Source organism: Rhinolophus sinicus, linkage group LG04 (genome assembly GCF_036562045.2).
Source record: "Rhinolophus sinicus isolate RSC01 linkage group LG04, ASM3656204v1, whole genome shotgun sequence".
Lineage (NCBI taxonomy): Eukaryota > Metazoa > Chordata > Mammalia > Chiroptera > Rhinolophidae > Rhinolophus > Rhinolophus sinicus.
Window position 1 is genome coordinate 133,016,131 of NC_133754.1, and position 26,759 is coordinate 133,042,889.

At 34.5% G+C, this 26,759-nt stretch overlaps 1 protein-coding gene across 44 annotated transcripts in view; it reads left to right on the forward strand.

Annotated features, from left to right (window-relative positions):
- The window catches only part of PTPRD (protein tyrosine phosphatase receptor type D), a 2,063,955-nt gene that overhangs the window by 160,478 nt on the left and 1,876,718 nt on the right, over positions 1–26,759 (forward strand). The window lies entirely within an intron of this gene.

The following is a 26,759-nucleotide window of genomic DNA, read 5'->3' on the forward strand; positions in this document are numbered from 1 at the left end:
ATAATACAGGAATCCATACTATTTTCAATAGAGTAAGATTGGTGGGTTAATTATTCACATTATGTTAAAAAGTAATTTGCAACAACATGGATGCATTTTGAGAATATCACATAAGCAAAATAAGTCAGATGGAGAAAGCGAGGAACCATATGATCTCTTTCATATGTGGGATGTAAAACTGAAAGTAATAAATAAACAAGACAAACAAACAAACAAAAATTTGTAGACAGAGACAACAGTATGGTGGTTACCAGAGGGTAAAGGAGAGGTTGGGGGAGGTGGCAAAGTGGAAAGGGGGTCAAATATATGGTAATGGAAGGAGATTTGCCTTTGGGTAGTGAACACACAATGCAATATACGATTCTATCTTATAGAATTGTACACTTGAAACCTATATAATTTTATTAACCACTGTCACCCCGATAAATTTAATAAAATTAAAAACAAAGTAATTATTAGGAAAGCAGAATCAGCCTGTTACTCAGTTATAACTACAAAAAATAGTAATAACTCTTGTGTAAGAGTTATTACACTTCTCTTTACTTCTAACAGGGTGTTTGTTTTAGTTTTGAAAGAGAAAGATAGCAGTGATTATGTCAAAGAGTTGCCATGTGCCATTTGCGAAACTTAGAAACTCAATGACTCTCGGTGTCCAACCCCCTTTGTTTGTTCCTGGTGATATTACATAGTCCTGCGTCATGTTTCTCTTACGTTATTATCCACTTGTCCTTTAAAAGAGATAACAGAGGGAGCGAATCCACTTTGAGAAGCTCCCTGTCTCATTGCTGATGTCTTATTTTTCAGACCAATTTATAGTTTACTCTTCCTGTTCAAATGATGAGTAAAGATTTCTACAGTGGATCATTGCCACAGAGACCCATTTATGGATGGTGTTGTTGTGCGGATAATAGTTCTGAACAGTTAACTAAAAATATAATAATGGATCTCATAATGTCTCAGAGAGAGGAAAAAAGATAAACAATACCATTAAGCTCTACTTATGGCCCTTTTGATTTAGATACCCTATTTTTCCAACCCTTAATACTTAATTACAATACAGGATGGCCTCATAACTTAATTAGTATAGTAGTATATGCCACTTGCATCTAATATTAATAATTCTTTATAAAGTCTCTGGATATGACTATTATGTTGCTATCAGTTCTTTATTTTGAACTCTCCACTGCAGGCTTTTTACTGAAGCAAAATTTTTGAAATATAATCTATTTTTGTGCTTCTAAAACAAACAAGGGTTTTTTTCAGTCACTGAAGTAGCTTTATGCAATTAATTTATCAAATTATGGAAAAGAACACATTCTGTACTAGAAAATCTTAGTCAGCAGTCCAGACTTTTTGAGGATTCAATCTTTCATAAATATGTAAAAGAAAAGGCGAAGGGAAAACAAAAAATACTGTAAAGAACTGTAGATTCCAATTCCTTTCTGAAATTAAGAGGACACATTCCAATCCTAAAAACACACTGGAACTCACAATGTATATATGTATACTCACCATAGACTTAAAACTCAGATTTTAATTATGATTTTTAAGTATGACTGCACTTACTTTTAGATATTTTAACTTTTCATGTTTTTTCCCTTTATCGTTTGTCATAGCATTTCACTCTAAACAGTTATATCTCTACATTCAGAGGAGACTCTTTGAAAAATGTCTCCCTACCACCACATAAAATGTTGCTACTTTTAACACTTGCAATTTGCTTTGAATGCTACTGGGGGCTATCTTGGAGGAATCTACTAATAAAGTGAAACAAAAGATGGGATGATGTTAGTTTATGTAGGAAAGGTGATCGTGATCTTCTTTAGGACATGGACTAAGTCATATTCCTCTTTCGGCTGAGTGTGAGGAGCATAGTAGGTACTTTATGAATATTTCTGTGATGAGCACATTTTTTGTACTTCTTAAATAATTTCCCTTAACCATAGTAAACTACAATATCGTGTCTGGATCAAACATCATTTCCTCTGAATTTTGGGGAATAATGATAAAGAACTTGTGTTAGTGGCATGATAGAGATAATTAATCAAAATTAGGAAAATTAAAATGGCAGTATACTAACCAAGATTATATTAATAACTAAAATGGACCACCAACTGGGAAGGAAAACAGAAGTTAAGTTAAATAAAATAAATAACAAAGCTACAAAAGGGATAACTGCTTAACTCTGGTTCACAAACTAAATCTGTGAATATCGTCAGTGTAAAATGGAACATCTCCGATGTATGATATAACATTCCTTGTGGAGTTAGTGTATCGAAACTGAAGTGGCCAGCATGAATCAAATAGGACAGTAAGCTTTGTTGTTATAATTTACCATCATTTATGTAAAATGCCTCAGTGAAAATGGAAGCGATATTTTCTTTTCTAGTTGTTATAAGTCAACAGAAATGGCTGAAGAATTTACAACAAAATGTAATAGAAACTCTTCTATTTGGATATGGTTGCCATCTCAATAAAATCTTGTACTTTATAATTTAAACTGACCAATATGGTATGTAAATATTAGAATAGAAGCAAAGGCAGACATAAAATGGAAGATGAGGAAGGGAAAGGGAATGTAATTCAGTTTGAGGTCTCAAAGGCCTGGATAGCTAGCTAACAAACTCCTCCTCTAATCTGTGGTGCAGAATTTACTTCATGAAGTAGTGAGTTTTGTTGTAGATGGTAAATGCAAGATTACTTCCTAGATGAGGAAGAGATGAAACAACTACTGTAACAGGAAAGAAATTGTAGAAATCTTAGAAAGGTACGGTTAAATCAAATGCTATTCATTCCTTATCATTTATTATGATAAAAAAATGAAATGAAGGAAGCATTTAACTCTGACCATATAGGAAGCACACTGATAACTTTTTAAAAGCATGTTTAAATGATAGGGAACATATACTTTAGAATGGATAAGAAAATGTAGCTTAAAATTATAAGTGCTGTTTGATGAATTTTAAAATGATGAAATAAGCAAAGATACTTGAATCTGCTGGGTCTAAGAACTCTAAGCTCAAATACGTCTTTAGAATAAGAAAATGACTAAGCAATGTTCCTACTCATGGAGAATAATACAGTGTTTTCTCCTGGCCATTTATCTGGCCTAGCCTACCCATCATTTATACCTTGATTGTTCAATACAAACAAGAAATAAAGCAGAACAGAATAAATTGCTCAGCAAGGGTTTGTTTCTAACTCACACTCTCATGCTTAGCCAAGGATTTCTATCTCTTTTCTAATTTAATTCTAGTCTATATGTTTAGATGAATTACATATCTTGATAATGAAAGAATGTGCAGAGTTCTTTACCCGATGACCTGTTCTTCATCTCAGTATTAGGAAAGCATGAATTTTGCCTGAGAGTAAACTCAATCTTAATTTCTGAAAAAACTGTAGACTCAATTATGAATTGGGTTGTGAAAACTTAGAAAAAATTTTGGAGATCTGTAAATAGTAACGTACATCGATTAAAAATGCCATGAATATTTTTAATATCATTATTCCCATTACTCAGTACTACATTTAGAAGTGCATTAAGGGCTTGTATGTTTTATAATGACAAGCGTAATTTTTCTTAAATTGTAATGTTGTAAATTATTGATTCTTATAGCATTGAATTATAACATTATGATGTTGAATTTTCCTCTTTGTTAAGGAATTGACAAGCTCCCTGTAACAGGGTTCTCACATTTAGTGCACATGAAAGACACTTGAGTTTTGTTTAAGATGTAGATTCCCATTGCTTTCTCTAGAGATTCTAATTCAGCACAATAGGAGGTACAGTTCAGGGATCTTCTTTTTTATAAGCATTTCAGGTTTTTAGGATGCACATGGTCATTGAACCTTATTCTGGGAAATACCAAATCTAGCCTGAGTTAGGAAAAGGTCAAAGATGTAGACATTCAGGAATGTTCTAATTAGAAAGATAATCTCTAAATTTGGAAGTCAACAATTGAGGAAATGTGAAATGCTATCTCTTGGGATGCAGGAAGATTGTATTACAACTCATATTTATTTTTACTTCTATCAACCTTAACAAGGAAAGAACTAAACTCTGATAGCAATGACCAAACACTTTATCATTGGCACCCTTGTTAAGTCTCAGGTTAGAGATCCCATATCATATAGAGTCTGAGAAGTATCAGAGATATTCTGTATGGTTGTTAGAGGTATGGATGCTAGAGCCTGGCCTCCTACATTGGAATCACAGTCCTAATGACAAGTATGGGCACATGCTCTCAGATCCTTGTGCCTCCTTTTTTCTCATCTATGAAATGGAAATTATAATAACACCTACTTCATGGCATCAATGTGAAGACTAAATGGGTTAATACATGAAAATTGCTTAGAACAATACCTAGCCCATATAAACTCCAAAAAACTAGTAGCTTCTAATATTTTTGTTCCCTCTTCTTCTTCCTCTTTATATCGTTTTATTATTAGTATCAGTACTTTTATCATCATTTTCATCTTTAGGGGAGAATGGGATGTAAACAATGCAAAGGTGTTGAGGGTGGTACTCTTATTTTTTGTTCAATATATTGCAGTATGTATCAGATTATCTATATCTTGTTAAGTTAAGCAATTATGGAACTGAATATTCTAGTATGGGAGTGCGAGTGGTTGAGAGCAAACCTTAACCAAATAAATAAAACCAAAATATTGAAAGTATTTTTAAATAATGAATTACCTAGTCTTACCTAAAATAATATCCTTCACTAAAGGGACAGACAGTTTTAAAATATTAACGGAAATAAATTGCAGGTTGTATATAATAATAATAATAATAATAATAATAATAATAATAATAACAATAACGTATGCCCAGGAAATAACAAGAAAATGGCATAGTAGAACGTTTTCTGAATCCTAATTGGTCCTCTTCGATGGCACTTCATGAAAGAAAAATCAAGAGATTGACCTAACGTTTTTTTTGTTGTTGTTTTGTTTTGTTTTGTTTACAATTTATCGGGACAGCTATTGAAATAGTCATTTTCATTATCATTATATATCTTGTCCAAATATATATTCTGTCTTTCTCTACTTTCTAATGATTAGCATAAAGCCACTGTAACTATTTAGCATTTAAAAATGTTGTCATTTTGTCTTTATCTCAATGTTTTAAATTTTATTTTTGTACAGTATTTATGCCTGTAATTGTTATAAAATGACTGTGGAAGTCTACTCAATTACTTTTTAATGGTTTTAGATTTTTTTAAAAAAGTGTGTCTTCCACAAATTTGTAGCTCTGATAGAGTAGTAAACCTCAGTAAAGTTCAGAGAGAAGGAGAGACCACGGGCTAGGACCAAAATGGTAGACTATTGCTGTCATGGAAGACAAAATAATAAAGGGCTTAAAATGAAACAAGGTTATCTTTATTGATTACTGATGAAATATGAAAATAAGTTGATGCCTGAAAAGTGTCTGCTAGATTTTGCAATATGTAAGTCTTTGGTGAGATTTACATACTCATCTGTAGTTTATTGCTATGGAGTTTTGTTCCTAGACCAACGTAGATCCCACATTGAACCATCTTTTGTGTAGACAGAGCTAAGAAAACCTCAGCAGTAAAGCCAGACTTAATGGTGTCCCTGACCACTTATCTTCCAAGACTTTATATTAGTCTGGGTTCTTCAGAGAAGTAGAACCACTAAGATACATAGGTGATAGATGATAGATAAATAATAGATAGATAGACAGACAGACAGACAGACAGACAGATATATATATATATATACAAACAGACAGAGATTTATTATAAAGAATTGTCTCAAGTAGTTATGGAAGTTGTGAAGTCCCAGAATCTGCAGTTGGCCAGCTGGAGACTCAGGAGAGCTGATGGTGGAAGTTCTAGTCTAAATCCAAAGGCAGAGGGAGGTCAATGTTCTGGCTAGAAGACAGACAGAGAGAACAGACTATCTCTTATTCTGCCTTTTAGTTCTGTTCAGGCTTTCAATGTACTGGATACTCAGTCCACAAATTTGAATGCTATTGTCATCCAGAAACAACCTCACAGAGATAACCAGAATAATGTTTAACCAAGTATCAGGGCACCGTTTGCTCACTCAAGCTGACACATAAAATTAACCATCACAATCCTCATGTAAATCATCCTAGTGTAATGAGAGTATAGGGAAAAACATGCTAAAGAAAAGTGAGTGAAGCTAGCCTAGTCCTCTGTCCTTGTCAGCATGGCGAGACAAAAGTGCAATTGGAAATCACTTCTCGGAGACCTTAGAAATCTAATGGTGCCTTTCTGCCATGTAGCTCTAAGGCCCAATTAATGACTCATCCTTAGAAGTAATTATCTTGCTTTTCTCTTCCAGCCTGTTCTTCCTTTGCTGTCCTTTCCCACAAGGAATATTAAGGATTATCTACTATCTGGAGAGTGGTAGACACTCTCATGTGCCTTGGGAATAAAGCAAAAACAAAACAATGTTCCTGTGATTATGAAGCTTAGAATTCTATAGTGGGAGTGGGAGGGAACAAACATTAACCAAGTAAATAATAAATATTTAAAATGAGCAGGTATACCAGATGGTGATCAACGCTGTGAAACAAATAAAGCAGAAAAGAGGGATATCGTGTGTGTGTGTGTGTGTGTGTGTGTGTGTGTGTGTGTGTGTGTGTGTAAAGGAATTTTAAACAATGTGGTCAAGAAAGGCCCCACAAATGTGGCTCTCACAAATGAATCCTACATTTTTTTAATTAACAAGGACAAAGCATACATTCTTCATTTATAGATAGTGTTTTAAATTATACCATTGTGAAACGTATAATAACATATTTGTCTTGAGCTAAATATGAGCACAATGGTGCTATGTGAATAGATTTAAAGCTTTAGGTCCTGAAGATCTTCAAAGACATATAATTATAACATTACTATGCTTTCTTCATTTCCACTGCCTTTTAAAACAGTAGCAAGCCCCATATATTTCATCCTGCTTTGTAATTTTAATGGAATACAATCTACATTACTAATCACTTGTCTTTCATGTTTTTTTTCCCCCATTTCTTCTCCCTTTTCTCTATTTAAGAGCCTTCATTAACTAATCTCTTTAACTCCATAAATAAGTAAATGATATATTCACAGTGTAAATGTTTTAAAACTTGAAAAATAAAACATCTAGAGTCATTTAATGAAGTCCTGAAGATATGTTAAAACTAAAGTGCTGCTAGCAAACTAATGACAGATTTGAATATTCAAACAGTAAAGATTTAGAATGCTTCTCTCATTGGGATTCAGTTTATGTTGGCTATACTCATTGCTGCTAGTCTTAGGTCCCCGTAATCCCCATGTTTCCTCATGAGGAAGGGTCTTTCATGGCACTGTTGTTTACCAATTTTAGTTTGAATTCTCTCTTTAGTATTAACTCATAGCATGTACTGCCAAATGCTTCAGAATCCAAATTCATTCTTTCATGTATCATTCTTGATATATAGTTATTATAAGGCACATACATATCATGTTTATTGTTAACTATAATACTTTCAGTTAAAATGTTCAAATCACAAAAACTTAGCAAAAGCATATCATACTTATTATACTTAATAGTCACACCTACATTGCAAATGTATTAAGATTGTGCAGGAAGAGCACAAGGGTGGCCAGCCAAGACAAGGGATCCTTTTGGGATCACTTTGAGATCTCAAGGACAAGGAAAATAGCAAAATCCAAATAAAATAACAATTCTTAAAATCATTAAAAAATATTCCTAATTTTTATAAGAAGATGGCTACATGAATGGATGATTAGAATATAATGTGTTTTGAAGATTTCTAATATCTTTCTTACTAGAACTTGATTGATTAGGACTGAACTATCTATGTTATAGCAACATTATCCATTCTTAGGAAAGGAATTCTTGCTGTATATATGAAACATTTTTAATTCTGCATAAGAAAAAGAAGTGGAGCACAGAAATATCTATGTCCACACAGTTTACTGTCTTCACTAACACAAATGTATAATTCTGTCTTTATCAACATGGCTTTGCTATTCGAGGAAACTTGCCTAGGAAGATAAAAGTTGTGAAAAAGTTAATTGTTTATTTCCTAGGTTTGTTGCAAAACTCATGTAAATGAACATCAGGCTGAAAAACTTACGAATAGTGTCAAACAATTATTTATTTTCGAAGACTCCTTGAACCTTCAATCAAAAACCTCCTTTTGCTTCATCCAACAATCTTAAACTATTATTGCAGAATTCTTGCCCACTCTGAATTTAGCCCTTGCACTGAAGGACCTGCCTTAAGCCAGATCCCGAAACCTCATAAATATCCTGACCTTGGCCTCCCTACTGAGACATTCCTAAGTCTGTCAAGGAAGTGATCTGTTTAGTACATAAGAAAAAACCTACCTTGTGCCATAGCCACAGTTTTGTGATATTTTCCGGGAGTTTGTAATTGACAGGGCTTAATTTCAACTATTTGTTTGTCCATCAGTATCTTGCTTTAACTTAAGCCATTCTTTTTTCCTCTCGTTTTATTGAAATATAATTGACATATAACATTATATAAGATTAAGATGTACAATATAATGGTTTGATATATGTATAAATGACATTATTACCACAAGTTTAATTAATGTCAATCACCTCACAGTTACAATTTTTTTTTCTTGTGATGAGAACTTTTAAGATATATTCTCTTAGACTCATCAATTTTCTTTTTCTTTCTCTTTTCCTTTTTCTTTTTCTTTTTTTTTTTTGTAGCAAGGCATATGCTTTAAATTAATTTCCCCATAAAGGTGATATGTTCACATTCTCTGCACATTTTGTTTTTTAATACTCAATCCCTTCTCCAACTTCTTTCAAGTTCTTCAATCTTAGTATCACTCATCTTGAACATTTCTATCTCAAAAATGTTATGTGTTTTGAAATATACTCTCTTTTACCTGTCTTTGAGGGGGAAAAAAAAAAAGATCTTCATTGTGTTTCAAAATTAGTCTTGGAAATGTACCTCAAGTATGCTGTTAAAAACTTTACCTTGGGTTTGTGCTGCCCATATTGTCCTATAAATGTTCTCTCCTTCTCCCATTCTTTCTGTCAGATCGTCCTTCTCACTCTCTGCATTATCTCCGTCACTTTCTAAGTTTTCAAAATGTCTTTCTTGAGGACAGCCTCTTTTTCTGTAAAAATAACCTCATTGAATTTTCTTCTTTCCCAGATCATTTTTGCCATCGAAACTACTGTTGTTGACTCTTTTCATTATGCACCAAACAATTGGGAGAAAAAGACCCATATATTTTGCTTTCATGTCTTCACTGATGTTTAACTTTTTAATACTTTGCAATTTGGTTTCCAGTCATGTTACTCTACCAAAAATACTTTTAAAGATAATTGGTGGCTTTCTAATTGCCAAAATCGAGTATTGTTTTCATAATACTGTGTTTTTTTTTAAAAAAAAAACAGCAACAAGTAATCAAACAAAAAGCTCTTGTCCAGCATTTCCTTGATATATTATTATTATTATTATAAGACATATGACTATTATCATGTTTATCTATGATATTTATTATTATTTCTCCTCCTTTAACTGGCTTTTCAAATACTGCTTCAATTTTTGAAAATATTAAAGGGTCACATTCCAATGAAAATATAAAAGTCAGTAAGAGTTGTTGACTAATTAAATAGCCCATTTTTTCTGGGCACATAAAATAGAACATTGCCAAAAGTTTTAGCAGAAAGAAGATTCTATGTGTATGTGTATGTACACACGTATGTGTGTATATGAAACATTCTCTTTCCTGAGGAACACTGTGCATGCCCGTAGTGTGTTAGAGTAAACGTTCACTTATATTTGTTACCCATTCAATCCTCATAACACTGAGGTATATTCATTTTTAATCTCTAGTTTACAAAAGATGTAGCTAAGTTATAAAGAAGGTACTTGATTTGTCCAGCCTGTATATTAAGTTCAGAAATTAGTTTTTAAATTCCTCTTATCTGACTTAAAGTCTTTATTTAAGCTTTTTCCAACACACTGCACAGCTTTAAATGAAAAGAATTTATCAGGGAATGGACACTTGTTATTAATAACCTCCAAGTTATAAACTTAATTTTAGAATACATATCTAAATATGTGCTAATCTTATTTTTAATTAAGAAAAAAAATTAAGTACTTTTATGTCATATACACTATTGACTGCCATAATGAACATTTGAAATAATTTTACCTCAAGTTTATTTATTGATAAGCGTGTGTTGATGTGTGATATTTAAGAGTTAATTTCAGTGTTGTTCTCTCATTATTATCATGAAACAGCTAATAACTCTTAGCTTTGTCATTAGGTGCCACTGGGATTATTAACTCTTATGTAAGGTCTTATTGAAACAATATAGGGGGGTTTAACGTAGAATTAATAGTTGTAACAGGGAAAAACAAAAATCAAATTGCTCAAGAAAGATAAAACTTATTTCTTACCTGTTTAAAAATTCAGACACAATATACCGTGTTTCCCCAAAAATAAGACCTAGCCGGACAATCAGCTCGAATGTGTCTTTTGGGGAAAAAATTAATATAAGACCCGGTATAATATAATATAATATAATATAATATAATATAATATAATATAATATAATATAATATAATTAATATAATACGGGGTCTTGTATTAATTTTTGCTCCAAAAGATGCATTCGAGCTGATTGTCCGGCTAGGTCTTATTTTCGGGGAAACATGATAGTTATTACAAAATTGTTGACTATATTCCTTATGCTATAACCTACATCCCCATGACTACTGTATAACACTCAATCTGTTCGTCTTAATCCCTTTCCCTTTCACCCACTCTTCACCCTCCTTCCATCTTAAAGAATTCCCTCTAATAGTCTGTGTAATACTGATTTGGTGGTGATGAACTCCTTCAGCTTTTTCTTGTCTGGGAAGCTACTTATCTGTCCATCAATTCTAAATGACAACCTTGCTGGGTAGAGGAATCTTGGTTGTATTCCATTGCCTTTCATCACTTGGAATATTTTCTGCCACTCCTTTCTTGCCTGCAAAGTTTCTGTTGAGAAATCAGCTGACAATCTGGGGACTCCTTTGTAGGTAACTAACTGCTTTTCTCTTGCTGCTTTTAAGATTCTCTCTTTTTTTTTTTTTTTTTTTTAATTTTATTAAATTTATTGGGGTGACAATTGTTAGTAAAATTACATAGATTTCAGGTGTACAGTTCTGTATTACATCATCTATAAATCCCATTGTGTGTTCATCACCCAGAGTCAGTTCTCCTTCCATCACCATATATTCGATCCCTCTTACCCTCATCTCCCACCCCCCACCCCACACCCCTTTGTATGTAAACTTTGGCATTTTAATTATGATGTGTCTTGGTGTGGGCCTCTTTGTGTTTATCTTGTTTGGGACTCTTTGTACTTCCTGGGCTTGTATGTCCATTTCCTTCACCAGGTTAGGGATGTTTTCTGTCATTATTTCTTCAAGTAGGTTTTCAATTCCTTGCTCTCTCTCTTCTCCTTCTGGTGCACCTATAATGTGAACATTGGTCTGCTTGATATTGTCCCAGAGGCCCCTTAAACTCGCCTCAGTTTTTTGGATTTTTTTTTTTTTTTTGCTGTTCTGGTTGGGTGTTTTCTGCTACCTATCTTCTACATCGCTGGTTGGATCGTCTGCTTCATCTAATCTACAGTTAGTTTCCTGTAATATATTCCTCATTTCCATTATTGTATCCTTTATTTCTGACTGGTTCTTTTTTATATGACTTCCATCTCCATTTTTATGAGATCATTGAGCATTCTTATAGCCAGTGTTTGGAACTCTGTTTCTGAAAGATTGCTTATCTCTGTTTTGCTTAGTTCTTTTTCTGGAGCTTTGTTCTGTTCTTTCAGTTGAGACATGCTTCTTTGTCTCCCCATTTTGGCTGCCTCCCTGTGTTTGTTTCTATATATTAGGTAGGGCTGCTATGTCTTCCAGTCTTAGTAGAGTGGCCTTATGTATTAGGTGTGCTGTAGGGTTCAGTGGTGCAGCCTTTCTGGTCACCTGAGCCACACACTCCAGGTGCGTCCCTTGTGTGGGTTGTGTGTGCCATCCTCTTGTAGTTGAGCCTTGGTTGATAATTGTACTGCAGTGTGAGGAACTGTCCCTTGGGCTCACTGGTTGTGAGGAATAGCCTTCACTACAGTGGAAGAATTGTTGTGCAGGGGCTTATCCTATAGAGCAGGATCTGCCTCAGTAGGACTCTGGTGTCTGCACAATCTGCCCCTTGAGTGTGTCATACCTAGAGACGTCTAGCTGATGCTCCAACTCATTTTGAAGCTGAATACTGGGGGTGCCTGCCCCAGGACCACCTTGGAGGGTATCTGCTGTAGGTCTACTTCAGCTGCAGCCCGTGCCCCACCAGAGGCCACCCAGAGGAAACCATAAAAAAATCCACAGATGTCTGCCACCTATGCTGTGCTTGGAAGTGCCTTTGAGAGGCCAAGCTGTAAACCAAGGCCGGCTACCACAAGTGCTGGCTTAGTGCTGCTCAGCCAGAGGTACAGGACATGCTCAAGCCAGATGCCATTTGTCTGGGTTCCATGAACCTTTGAGACACTCTAGGACAGTGCAGCTTGATCCAACTCAAATGGTCTGCATGAAAAAGCCACTGAAAGCAGCCTGGGTTTGCCTGAAAGTTAGGTGGGGCTGAGTCTCAAATCCCCAGAGCACAGTGAATGAAAAGCAGAGATTCATGTATGGTGGCCACCTGTGTTCCCACACCAGGAAGGGTGAGGGCTCAGAAAAGAAACAGTGACCTCCTCCAGCTCCCTCATTCAGGGGAAAGCCACCTCCCCAGCCCCGTCCCAAGCCAGACAACTCAATTCCCCACCATACGTCCCTGCCACCTTTCCGGCTGCTGCCCCAGCGCTGGAGCTCAGAGTGAGTGATTCTGTTGCTGTGTATGTCTGCACACAATCCCTTTAAGAGGAGCGACTGGGAGTGCAGCCACACTGTCTCACTGAGTCACAATCTGCTATCTTTCACAACCGAAAATTACAGGCACATCTCTCCCCAGCACTGGAACCCTGGGCTGGGGTAAGGCTGGTATCCCTCGCTCCTTTAAGGGATGGGGGGACCCCCACAGCCGAAATAGCCCTCCTGACCTTTAATGGTCACATGTGGGTGTGGGACCAGACCGTTCTGCATCTCTGACCTTCCTACCAGTCTGGAGTTGGCTTCTTGTGCACGTCCTTAATTGAAAGGCTTCAGTTCAGCTTGGTTTTAGGCAATTCCCAATAATGGTTGTTTTGTAAATTAGTTGTAATTTTGATGTGGTTGTGAGACAAGGTAAACACAGCATTTACCCACTCTGCCATCTTGGTTCTCTCTGTTAATCTTATTCTTAACAATACTGTAATAAATTAAAAAGAAAACAGACAGCATTTTTTTTAATATTTTACCTTGTGCCAGGCTCTGCCCTAGTGCTTGACATAAATTTACTTGTTTATTGCTTACAACAAAAAGGTTACATTCTAGGTTCTGTGAGTCAGGAACTTGGGAGCTGCTTAACTGGACAATTTGGGCTCAGTGTTTCTCATGAGATTGCATTCAAGATGATGCTGCAGTCATCTGAAGGCTCAAGGAGGGCCAGAGAATTTGCTTCTAAGATGACTCACATCTTAGATGTGAGTGTTGGCTGTGCAGCAATTCTCAGATCCTCTTTTTGTGGTCTCTCTAGAATGGACTCAAGCCATGCTATGTGGTTCCCCCCAGGGTGAGCTGTGCAAAAGAAGGAGGCAGGAGGGAGTTATCATTTTTATGATACACCTTGGAAGCAATACAGCATCAGTTCTACCACTCGTATTCATTAGAAGCAAGTTTGTAAACTTGAGGGTAATTAGGCTCCACTCTTTAAAGAATGTCCCAAAATCTTTGGTCATATTTTAAAACCACAATATATATGAATGCATGTAGTATTATTGTGAAAATGGAATGGCTGGAATTACACACACACACACACACACTAAAGTACAGAGAGATAAATTTCAGAAGTGGCAGTTTCACCTTGACTATTTGATAAAAGTATTTGTACTTGTAATTTTTAAAATTTTAATTAATTATGTATTTATGAATGTGTTTTTGAGAAATGGAGTGATATGATAAAAATGGTGCTGTAGGATGATTGGTGTGACCTTGATATGAAGGATGAATTGGAGAACGGAAAAACTACAGGGAAAATAGAAGCTTTTTAAAGCTATACAAGTGGTTACTAAACTTTATAAATTTTAGAAATATACTAATTCTTACAAGAAACTCATGAAGACACTTCCTCAGATTTATTTTCTCAAATGTATTCCTATTTTCAACTGAAGTCATATTCTGTAGATTGTTTATTGTAGTGGTTGGTAAACTTTTTCTGTAAAGGGCTAGATAGTCAATATTTTAGGCATTGTGATCCACATACAATGTCTGTTACATATTATTTCTCTCTGTGTTTTTAATAACCTCTTAAAAATGTGAAAATCATGCTTAGCTTACTGGCCGTACAAAAATGGGCAGCATGCCAGATCTGAGCCATGGTCTGTAATTTGTCATCCTCTGATCTATAGTCTTACATTTAATTTAGTTTTACATTAATAACTTACATGTATTTATTGAGCAGCTTCATAGTCAGAGCACCTTCTAAATGCTAATGAGCATGACAGTAACAATATCTAACATATATTGAACACCGAAGCATACCAAGAACCTTACAAGGCATTTGACATGGTTTCTATAATGCCCACATGACCTAAAATGTAGGAACTCAGAGGGGTAAACTGAGTTTTAGAAAAATTAGGTAACTTGCTCAGTGGCAGGGGCTGGGGGGGGGGGGCACAATAATTAAACCCAGGTCTTTAGGCAACAAATACTGTATGGCTAGCCTATAAAGAAGAATAAGATCTGCCACTTGTCTTCATGGGACCTATTTACTCTGTGAAAGGAAACACATATCAACAGAACTGCTTTAATCAGACAAAAGGCTCGAAATGCAGTTGTAGAGGTCCACATTATACTAAGCAGAGAAGATAAAATGCAGTCAGTCTGAAAGCCTTGCTTTCTCATGCTATCCCTGATTTCTAGGTGTATAAACTTGTGTAGTCATTAAGACGTACTGAGATTCCATTACATCATCTTAGATATGCACTCTCTTATTTAAGATTCTCTTTATTACAGGTCATAGACTCTTTACTTCTTTATGGATGCGGTGAAAGATAATGGCCTTGCATGGTGGGTTAGCTCCAAAGTTCATATGACATTCTTCTAAGGATTTAGCAGAGACTCACAAGCAGAAGTCAGCTCATAACCACGCTCGTGTGCTCGTGTGTGTGTGTGTGTGTGTGTGTGTGTGTGAGAGAGAGAGAGAGAGAGAGAGAGAGAGAGACTAGAAAGTGCCTAACTTGAAAAGGCTTCATTCCTGATCTAAGAACCATTACCAAATACTTATTAATTTGTTCCAAACCAGTCCATTTAGTAGGGTGCCACTTATTTTCAGAGAAATGGGAATCACTCTAGAGGTAGAAGAAACCTAGTAAAAAGCCACCAGGGCGTGGATGTGCAGTGCCTATTTGTAAAATAATGAGTCATTTTGTGGTAACGGATGTGGTAGTGGAAAGTGGGAATAGAACAGAACTGAAAGTACTCACTTATAGTCCCTGTATTTCTCCATTTTATGTAAAAACCATCAGAAACCCATTTTTATCAAAATAATTAAATACTTTCCTAAAACTAGGTACAATTTTAGACAAACTATTCCACATCACTTGGGGTTCATCATTAGACTAAATGGTTCTTATTCTTTCTCTTTTCTTGTGTGTGTGTGTGTGTGTTTATATGTATATAATATGTCAGATCTGTGATATATCACATTAGATAAAACAATCTTCTGAGAAATCAACTTCTTTCACAAATTTCCCTATCAAAAAAGATTACCATGAGTTGATCGGTTACGTCTATTCACATTTTGCAAACTCTTAAAGAAATGAGTGATTTGCAATGTGTAGCTTTCTAGCATAAAATCTGTGTATGTTATCATTATCAAAATAGGCCATGAACTTATACATACCTGTTTAGAAACTCCATCACCAATAAACTAAGCTCAGTAAACAGATTATTGTTGACGAAATCCCTGGGCATCTCTAACAACTTGCTAACAAGTTATAAACCTTGTGATCTGAGAGCTATATTTGTTTTCTATCTAAGGAAAACTCTTTGGTGAGCTTAAAGGGTGTTGAAGCTGTGGGCAGTTGCCAACTATTAGGAATGCTACAAACAAGTCGACTATTTTAATAGATAGACTGTATATTTTAATCTATTTTTTCCCAATTTTTGAATAATTGGAAGTATATTTGTAATAAAATGAAATTTGGAAATATGAATTCTAAAGAAAATGGAGACATTCTAGCAGATCTTTGCTCAAGTCTGTGTGTGTGAATGACCCTCATATATGCCTATAACATTCATTCGATTTTTGTACCTTATTCATTTGAAAATCTACAATCTAATACCTTATTGGATATAATAAAGTGATCAAATAAAGCAATATTTTGATTATAAATTAAAACTCCAAATTACCTCCAATAATGAAGATTTCCCCTTTCTCTATAAGTCTGCCATCTAGCAGTCTTTTTTTTTTTTTTCTTTTGACGAGAAGGGTTCGGGTGTTGAAATACTTGGTTTGGATGGGCATTGTAAGTAAACACTAAGGAATATATTGATAGATAATAGTGGTTATGGTCTGATGATTTTGGTGAAATGACAATTGCACATTGTCCATTTATTTTACCTGCTGAGGCCATTGAAGATGACCAACTATTTTTCTAGGAAATCAATGACTGGTGACAGCACTTATCTCTTGCCATTCCTACTCACGTTGGGGAGCCTGTGAGACCATGAGATTAGAATGGACTCTATGAACATCTTTAGTCTAATAATTTTAAAAATCTTTCCTTTAGTCTAATAATTTTCAAAATCTTTCTGCCATTCCTTTATTTTCTTTCCTTCTCTTTTTTATTTTTATTTTTTCTCACCCATACTGATGTATGGAAGCTGGCTCTCACCTATGATTTTGTGTTGATTAAACTGAAATCACCTTAGAGAAAATTGAAACACATGCTAAGAGTGAAAATTCTCCCATAACAGATTTTATAGCTAAAGTTGCTGTGTATGTACAGACCTCTATACACCAGGAATATGTTTCATATCTGTTGCAGATATTTTGTTTTGCATTTTACAAATTTTTTAATACAAATTTGCATAATACAAATTTTCTTGTAGTAGAATTAGGTAATGGTGGGAAGCGAATTTCCCTATAGGTTATGGGTAACTTTTTTTAGTTTCCAAAATCAGAATATTGTCAGGCTTTAAACAGGACACATATAGCCCACCACTATTATACTTACTGAAATGAAGACAATGAAATCTATGTAGCAATGACAAATATATTTTTACTGTTTCTATAATTTTCCTTTTACTCCACTATAATATCACATATTTTATATAAATATGAAATTCTCTAGTTTCATAAATAAATTGGATTAGATTACAGCTTAAAAGCTCACTTAATCAGACCAAGAAAATATGTAATAAATTGTAATTATATAATATTGTTATGACAACTGCTGAGATTATAACTATCTTTACCATTTGTAAGTAAGTACTAACTATCATTCTTATTTCAACTTTTATTTTAGTGAAGATTTATCAGTTACTGGAATTAGTAACATCAGTAATTTATGAAAAATATATTTGAGAATATATCATCTATTAGCAAGAAACATTGATCTAAACTAACATATTAAATAGTAGAGTTGTGTTTTTTTAAATTATGATTTATTCTTATAATAGTCACACATTAATATAAGTTGGTACAGTTTAATGTCATTAATATGCTGTGGTACACGACAGCTGAGGGTAGTACAATCTTTAATTATGTATTTTATGCCCTTACATTTTTACACTTTTTGTTCTTGTTCTCAAGCCAATGTTTTAAAATTAATTTGAATAAAATCTTGATACCAATCGACTTAATTCTGAATTGCTGTAATTAACTTTCACTAAACCATGTATTGTTGAGTTCATTTTTATTTACTAGCTGAAGTTCTTCTAAGTGAGATTAAATTATTGAGTTTCTATTTTATGTTATTTATTTGTGGATACGCAGTGTTGTGTCATTGAAATTAACCCACAGTCATTCACAAAAGGAGAAAGCATTCACAGCCTCAGAAGGCATAGAAGTTAGAAAGTTTATTCAAGAAGAAAGGCACAGGCAGCAAGGTTGCTGGGGGCAGACAACTGAACCTAACTTTAGGTTAGCTTTTTCTTATAGGAAAGGGTAGGTAAATTTCCTTACAGTAGAAGATGTGACGTATAGACTGAGGTCATTTGATTGACATATGTTGGCTATATAACTAGTTTTTTTCTGTGCATGCTCTTGCCCAGAATGCATACAGAAAAACCCACAGGGGACAAGCCTTAATGTTCATTTTATGTTAATTGTATTATAATGAGGCTAGAGTTCAAATAATGGACAGGTTTCAGCAGTTTGTGCACCTATCAGGAACCAGCTTACTCTGATTAGGGTCTTATCTCCTCTTCCTAAAGGTGTTTGGACTTCTTGAATTTTTTCTTGGGGATGAGCATGGGAGGTTCCTGAGGAGGGGATGCTGCATGGCAGTTCCCCTTCAGGCTCACTTCTATAAACTTTTTTTGCCTCATCATACACCTGCTCTTGGATCTTTATAAATTTTCTGTTTTATACAGTTCCTTAATTTTTAAACCTAATTGTATGAATTGATATAAGTGATTAAGGAAATTCTGAACCAGACAATTAGGAAGGACAAAACATTTTAATATCAGTTGTTTTTATTTTATTTTCTTGTTTAGTTAATTGATGATATTTCTATTCTTTGTGCTGTAGCAACTGCTTTTATGTAACTCCCACCCTGCTATTCTGGTTGCAGTATTATTGTCTGTTTATTTTCTCCCCTCCAGGTCATGAGTATTTACTTTTGTTCTTAATAGATATGTAGAAAGTAAAAGTAAAAATCCCAAGTACCTGTCCCTTAAACAAGAGGATTATTTTCAACCTTAAAATTGCTTGTTATAATGAATGTCAATATCAAAAGGAGAAGCATCAGAGCTTTTGAAGGCCTTAGAAGTGTGATGAGGTCTCACAATTAAAATAGTGATATGACATCTTAATGTGGATTCCTCTTGGTAGTGAACCTGGTTTCTGTTTTGGAAGGTAGGTTTTATAGTTTCTTCAACAAGGCCAGGCATATGTCCCTGGGCAGTTAATCATTGGTTAATGCAAACATGTGATACAATTGCTCTTCTGATTGTTCACAAGTAAGGGGAGGGCATGAAGTTAGGTGAGCCCCAGATTGGCTCATGCCATTGCCACAGGATTTGGTGGATTTCACACATGGGTGTGGAGACTAAGATTGAAGTGTCATCTCACAACTACTGTTCTCTCCTCAGTACATTTGAGGTGCTGAGGAAGAGTCATAGCCTAGCTCACTGTCAAAACAGGCAAGACTTCACATAGACACTGATTGGCAGATTGTTTTTGGCCAGGGCTAAGCAGCTGAGATTGGCTTGGGAATTATGGAGCTTTTCCTTCTTTCTGATATGGAAATATCTTGTTATTACTATTTAATATTTCATGGGTATCCTTTTGTAATAATATGGATTGCTATTCCAAGTGAGGAACTAGAACATAAAATAATAATTTGTAGAATTATATAATCAATAATTAGCACTCGTCATTTATGTTCACGGTTTATTTTTAACATTATAGAGACACCAGAATTTAAAGTAAAGCTGTGTTTGTTAATACATTTCTTTTGAGTACTATGGTAATCTAAACTGTTTAATTAACATAACTAATTTAGCAAAAAAGCATATTGTTTTGAGAAAGTAGATATAGACTGAAAATAAAAATAATCAAAATAAGAATCCATGCATTAACTCTTGACTAACTCTCTGTCAGCGGCTCTTTAATGGTTTCAAAAACGCATGAACATTTTCTCAAAATGTTAAAAAATGCTCCTATGCATATATTGTACAATTTCACAAAGAATATGTTGATGCTTTGAATCTAAAGAAATGCCTCTATAACTCTATAACCACCCTCTCCTCTTAGCTCCTCATTGAGAAACCCAGATCCACCTGTTAAAATTATTTAAAATTTCTAATTAAAAAAAATACTTAAAGTCACTAAACTTTTACAATAAACTGCGTTTTAAAAGTTCCTTTTTGTGTGCTTTTTTTTTTTTTAATTTTCTCCTTTCAACTTTGCTATTTGAAATGTTAAGTTTGACCTTCTTAACAAATGGTCTTTCAGTATATTTTTCTGACACACACACACACACACACACACACACACACACACACACACTTTGACTTCCTTTTTGGTTTTACTTCTGTTTCTTCTTTTATTAAAAATTACAAGTTTATCTTCATGGGTATTGTCATGCATATTGGTGCCGCTGGATTAAAAGTTTTTAGATTGATGTGAGGCATGTAGCCTGAGATTCAGTTTCAGACTGGTTTTCCTCAGTAGTTTCTAAGGATTGAATAATTGATCTGCTGAGGAAGTGAGCCATTAATATAGTCCGAGAAGCACACCGATTCAAATAGATTGAATGTCTACATAGAGACATTATAAATGTCCTTAGGCTCTAAAGCAATAAAGCCATTCACATGTTTTGAAGGGAAGAGAGGGCTTGGTATTCTCCCCACATTAGTTCATTGGAGACCTTAAATTCAGTTTCAATAAAATGAGATGAATTTAAGGTAGATTGGAAACTGTCAGAGATAGACTAAATAAGGTTGGAAAAAGTGATTTATTTGAGTTAGCAAATAGGGTGTTTCATCTGTTTGGTTTAGTTTCTTTACGCTATGTAAATTAAGAGAAGGGAATGACTACATTCTTGTCAGGGCTAACATTACTTACAACTTTTATGTCTGTGTACCCTGCACTTAATAAAAATATATTTTAGTGTGACTCTTACCACAAGGGGCTTTTCCAAAATCTTCAACTGCTGGAGAAATACTTTCTATTGCTTTATGGATCTACTATTTTCTCATCTTAAGACTTGAAATTTTAATCTGATGCCCAGTAGATATGAAAACATATCTCCAAATGTGTTCATGTTGTAATCACAGAGTAAATTTGCCCTTTAAAATACACCTAAGGGTTTGTGATATGATTCTCCTTAGAGTCCCAGGGAACTCATTGGAGAAGAAGTGTAAGAGTCATAAGTAATTTTCATCAGTTTTGCAATCTCAAGCTATTTTTATGCATTCACATACAATTATTTATTGCCTGGGTTTGTCTGTCTGTCAGCCAACCTGAAGATATCTGAGTTATATATGAGATATATTGCTTTACAAACACGTTTACTTGCCAATGATATGCTCTGTAAAGACATAGATACACTTTTTAAATTCTACATCTTTTTTTTTTCTCTTTCAAACTACAGTCATCTTATATCTCTGACTTCAGTCTTACTGAATATTTTGAAATCTCGTGTTAGATGGATTTCTTATAAGGTAGTTAATTCCAGTGTTATATCTCTGAAATATGTTCAATTTCTATATATAAAATTTATATTTAGGATAACTACATAAATTTGAAAATATGATTATGAGATATATATTAAAGTGAGGGCTTGATTCAAATTCAGGGCTCTAGAATAATCGGCATATGTCCCATACTTACTACATATGCCTTTATCAAGGTCGGACACATTGAATTTTTATTTTGTAAATTACGCTGAATATCCCTTTGTGGATATACAAAAAAAAAAAGAAAAAAAAAAGAAAGCAATTCTACGTGATAAATTATCCAAGAACTGTGTTTTTCAATTTTTTTTCATTATCATCCATCACAGGAAATCTTTTTTCTTAATCCTCCCAATACCCACAGAATTTAAAAACCACGGATATACTGTTGTATAAGAGATATATAGGATAACTACAAACCATTTTCACATCTAAGATTTCTTGTCCCCAAGAACAAATATAATATGTTTGAAGATGATACTGCCCCCACTGGGATTGCATGTCCTTGACTATCTCTTAAGGTATTTCTTTTTTTCAGTTAATTTTTGCTTGATAGATTTACCCATTTAGGGATCACCTTAGATAAATTATGGCAAGTAAAATAGAACGTATCCCCAGTCCTTGAGAAATTTGTTATATTCAGACACGATACTGCTGTGTTAAATAAAATAAAGTAGCATAGCTGTAAGTGCAATGTAAGAAGCTTCAGACAAAATCGAATACATGGAAAAAAGATGCATGTCATTTTTAGGTAGAAAGTTAAAGCTTCCTGAAATATGAAAATCTGGGGTTGTATTTCAAAGCATGTGGTAGTCCAACATTATTGATGATAGGAGTCCTCCGGGGAGGGAGGAATGGGAAATGCAACGCCATAATAGTTAAGTAGAATATAACGTTAAGCACATCGGCAAAAGTGGTAAGAGCTATGGGAAGAGAAATCCGTATATAGAGTAAGGGGTCTGATTGATGGTTAATCTTAAATACTAATTAGAATGTTTTATATTTAATATCTAAACTAAATATCTAGGACTAAAAAAATCAACAGTAGTAAGTGTTTATTGGGTCTTAACCTAACTGGAAATTGTTTTTTGTGTGGGGGGTGGAGGTGGGGGCGTATATCTTGGCTATCATGAATAGATTTTAGATGTGCATAAGTATGCATATGGAGTAAAGACAGGAATTGAGGGGAGGAAAGGGGATACAAAGAAATGAATCTGCATCATAGAAGAACTTTTTAGCTCCTAATTAAACTACCAGATCATTACTTATGAAGGACAAAATATATAAATTTCGTATATATAATATTAGTAAAAACTAAGAGAAAGTAGGAAAAACTTATTTGTACTTTTCAATTATTTTAAAATTAATTTGATTTAGAAATTCAATTGAAATTTTAGTTCAGGGAGGTTTTGACTAACCCTTTCAAACTTGCTAAATTTTCATCACTATTCCATTGATGTCTCTTATCCTGCCTGGAGTGATACAAACTCAAAAGCTGATTTGTACAGATTTATTTCATTTCTTACTTTGATCCCCCATGAATGTATTTTGAAGGAACTTTAATACATACGGTGTTAGCATCGGCTTACCTATTATTAATTTGCCAAAACAAAGAGTTACCATAGTAAAAAGAAAATAGTCAATTAAATGAGGACTTGCGTCTCTTTTAAAATTTAGAATACCCTTAGTATTGAATATAGAAAATGATATAATAATAACCACATTAATATTAACATTTTTAAAACACTTTTTCTGTTCTAATTATTTAATATGTGTTATCTCCCTGAATCCTTATAATTGTCTCATTAGTGAGAAGTGTTCTTATGCTTCTTTTAGAAATGAGACAACTGAATCTCAGAGACTTTAATTGACTTGCCCAAGGACATAGCTAGTAGATAAGTGGAGGAGACAAGAATTGAATCTATTTCCTCTGGCTTCTCTGAACATGTGCTTATATCAGAGTTTTGTTCTATAAACTTAGAAATAACTGAGTTCTTCCTCTAAAATATAATTTTTGAGAGAATGATATTTTTAAAATAAAAATCTGATGTCACTTTCCTACTTGTAATGATTTAGGGGCATCTGTTGCCAACAGGATAAATCTAAGCTCCTTAAAATTGCACACAAGACCTTTTATGTTCTAATCTTACCTATTTCTGTAGCTATGCATTCTCCTGGTCAAATACACCCTCTTCTCCCACCACTAGTAGGTTTTACCCTAGAAACACTGAACTATTTTCAGTTCCTTGAACATGACATGCTTTTTCTTACATTCTCAGTGCCTGGGATATCTTACTCCCACAGATTGTCTGTCTAAATCAGTCTTCAAAACTTGTTCAGATATTGTTTCATCTCTAAAACCTTCCCTGAACCAAACCCCACCCAGGTAGTTAATCTCTTCTTATTCCCCATGAATTATATCATTAGTAGATATTGTTATGCCAGAACATGTATACTGTCATGAATCCTCTTAAAGATAGTTTCATGTAATTTGTTTCTTTATACCCTCAGCATCTGCAGTGCTGCCTGAGCACATTGTAGCAAATGAATAATGCTTGTTGCATCAATAATAATTGAAAGTGTTTATGGTTCTTTTAAAAACAAAAAATACACTTTGATTTTAAAGTCCTATTTTTGCTTAAGACCACTACTATGTTTCCTCTCAGTATACATATCCAAGGCATTTGCTATAAAAGTGTTCAATGGTGGAGATTGTAAAACAAACAAAAAAAGACATATAACCTTTCACCACACTAAATCCAGTTTTGTCAACTGTCTCATGTTTGCATGTCCTTTTCTTATTTACCCATCTCTGAATCTTTCAGTTTCTTGCTGTGCAGGTCTTAATGAAGATACTTGATTCAGTGATATCACATTCTTTAATACCCTTTTTTGTTGTTAAATAAAGACATCGTCTCTGCAGGAATCAACCACTCACAACCTCATGGGAGATCATGTTCTGTGGGAAGCCCTGCAGAAGAGAAGTCTGGCATCTTGTGAGCACTCTCCTTGTGCTACACATTGTTAAGACATTCCTATGTGTGAGATAATATAGACTGTGTGGGAATGAGCACAACTTGTGGCTCAGACAGCCTAAGTCTCAGTTTCATTACTTTCTAGCCATGTGACTTTAAACAAATCCCTTACTCCCCTATGCCTCGGTTTTCTTATCTCTAAAACATGGGTAATTGTAGTATCATCTTCAGAGAATTATTGCAATAGCTCTTTGGCAAGGTCTTCATACTAAAGCCAAAATATGTGTTAATGGCTGCCAGTGATATTCTCACCATCAACATCATCATTAACAATAACACAAATTACTTTCTCTGATGCATCTGGGAAGTTGGTTGAAAGTAGGCTTTCATGGTGGATTATAAGCTTCATGGAGAAAAATGTGTTTTTTTCTTTTTTTTTTTTTTTTTCAATTTCACTTTACAGATATTGTGTCATGCTCAATTTCAGACTTACAGGAGTAGGTGCTTATAGAGCCCTCCCTTACTTCTGATACCGACTGCAAGTTCGGGAGGCCCTGAGACCATCATCATGCTTGATAATTCACTAGAAGGATTGGCAGAACTCATTGAAAGCTGCTATGTTTTATTATAGCAAAAGGATACAGACTAAAATCATACAAGGGAAGAAGTATGGAGCAGAATCCAGGGGAGTTGCAAGCGTGAAGCTCGCCAGTTGTCCCCTTCCAGTGGAGTGCTAATTGTTCCTAGCTGTGACGTCTGAAAATATAGGTGGATAATTGCCAACCAAGAAGCTCACTCAAGCCTTAGTTTCCAGGGTTTTTACTGGGGACTGGTCACATAGATGTGGTTGACTGCTTGGAATTGCCAGCCTCTCCAGAAATTGAATGGATATCACATGTCTCAAAGCCCCCACCGTGAATCACATGGTAGCACAGAGTGTCCAGTGTTGTCCAAAGCCCCCAAATAAACCAATTCGTCTTTTAGACACGCCATCCCAAGGCTTAGAGATTACTTCCCAGGAGCGGAGGGCAAAGGCCTGACCTCTTTTTGGGGATAGATTAATACTTTACTACACAGTGTTGAAAAATAACTTTCAATTAATGAATTAGACTTTGAATCCAGGCAAACAGAAAGGCAAAGAGAGATAGTCAGGTCTTGCCGAGGCTTAACACTGACTTAAGGCTATACTAGTTTAGATTTTAGGAAACATTATAACATGGCATAGAATAGGGCAGTGAATCCAAGGTTTCCTATTTGTAAGTTATAGTTAATAATAACTATATTAAGTTAATAATGCTTTGATAGAAAACGGACTATTGTACTAACAAATTGAGATAGAAAAGGTTATCACAAACCAATAGTTTCTTTTAGAACCCCTAGAATGTATTTGTTTTCTATCATAATTACTAAGCTGATACATCTAAAATACAAAAAAAAAAAAATAATAATAAAATATAAGTTAGCTTAGGGCCCATTCTTTCTTAACTTCTTAGGCCACAAGAAGATTCTGACCACAGTAGACTTCAAATTATGAATTGTGATAAATATACCTCATTTGTCCCTGATGTCAAAAGACAATTCTGTAAGCCTTTCCTGAAAGCTAACTGTGTTTCCCCAAACATAAAATCTAGCCGGACAATCAGCTCTAATGCGTCTTTTAGAGCAAAAATTAATATAAGACCTGGTCTTATTTTACTATAGTATATACAAGGTTATCATTCTATAACCTTGTATAGAATGATAACAAGCAGTTATCTCTTCAATGTCTAATATGATATGATATGATATGATATGATATGATATGATATGATATGATACCAGGTCTTATATTAATTTTTGCTCCAAAGGACACATTAGAGCTGATTGTCTGGCTAGGTCTTATTTTCGGGAAAACACGGTAAATCCAACATCTCAGGGAAGATTGCTTTTAAGAATGTCTGTTTTTACCTAATGACCCAGTTTCCCATGAGCATCAGAAAGAAGAAGTTCGGAACTATAATTCTTAATGTTCACACTGAATAGATGCTCACTTCTTTCATGAACCTACACAAACACTTATTATGGGTAATTGTAGTAGGCACATATGTATCCTGGTTAATGTATTATATACATTGCTAGGCAAGCAGAGGAAGGCCGGGGAGTATTATTTTGACTTGAGAGATGTTACAATGTAAAACCTGTTCTAGTTCAGTGAATATTTATTTTTTTGCCTGCTGCTAATGAATATAG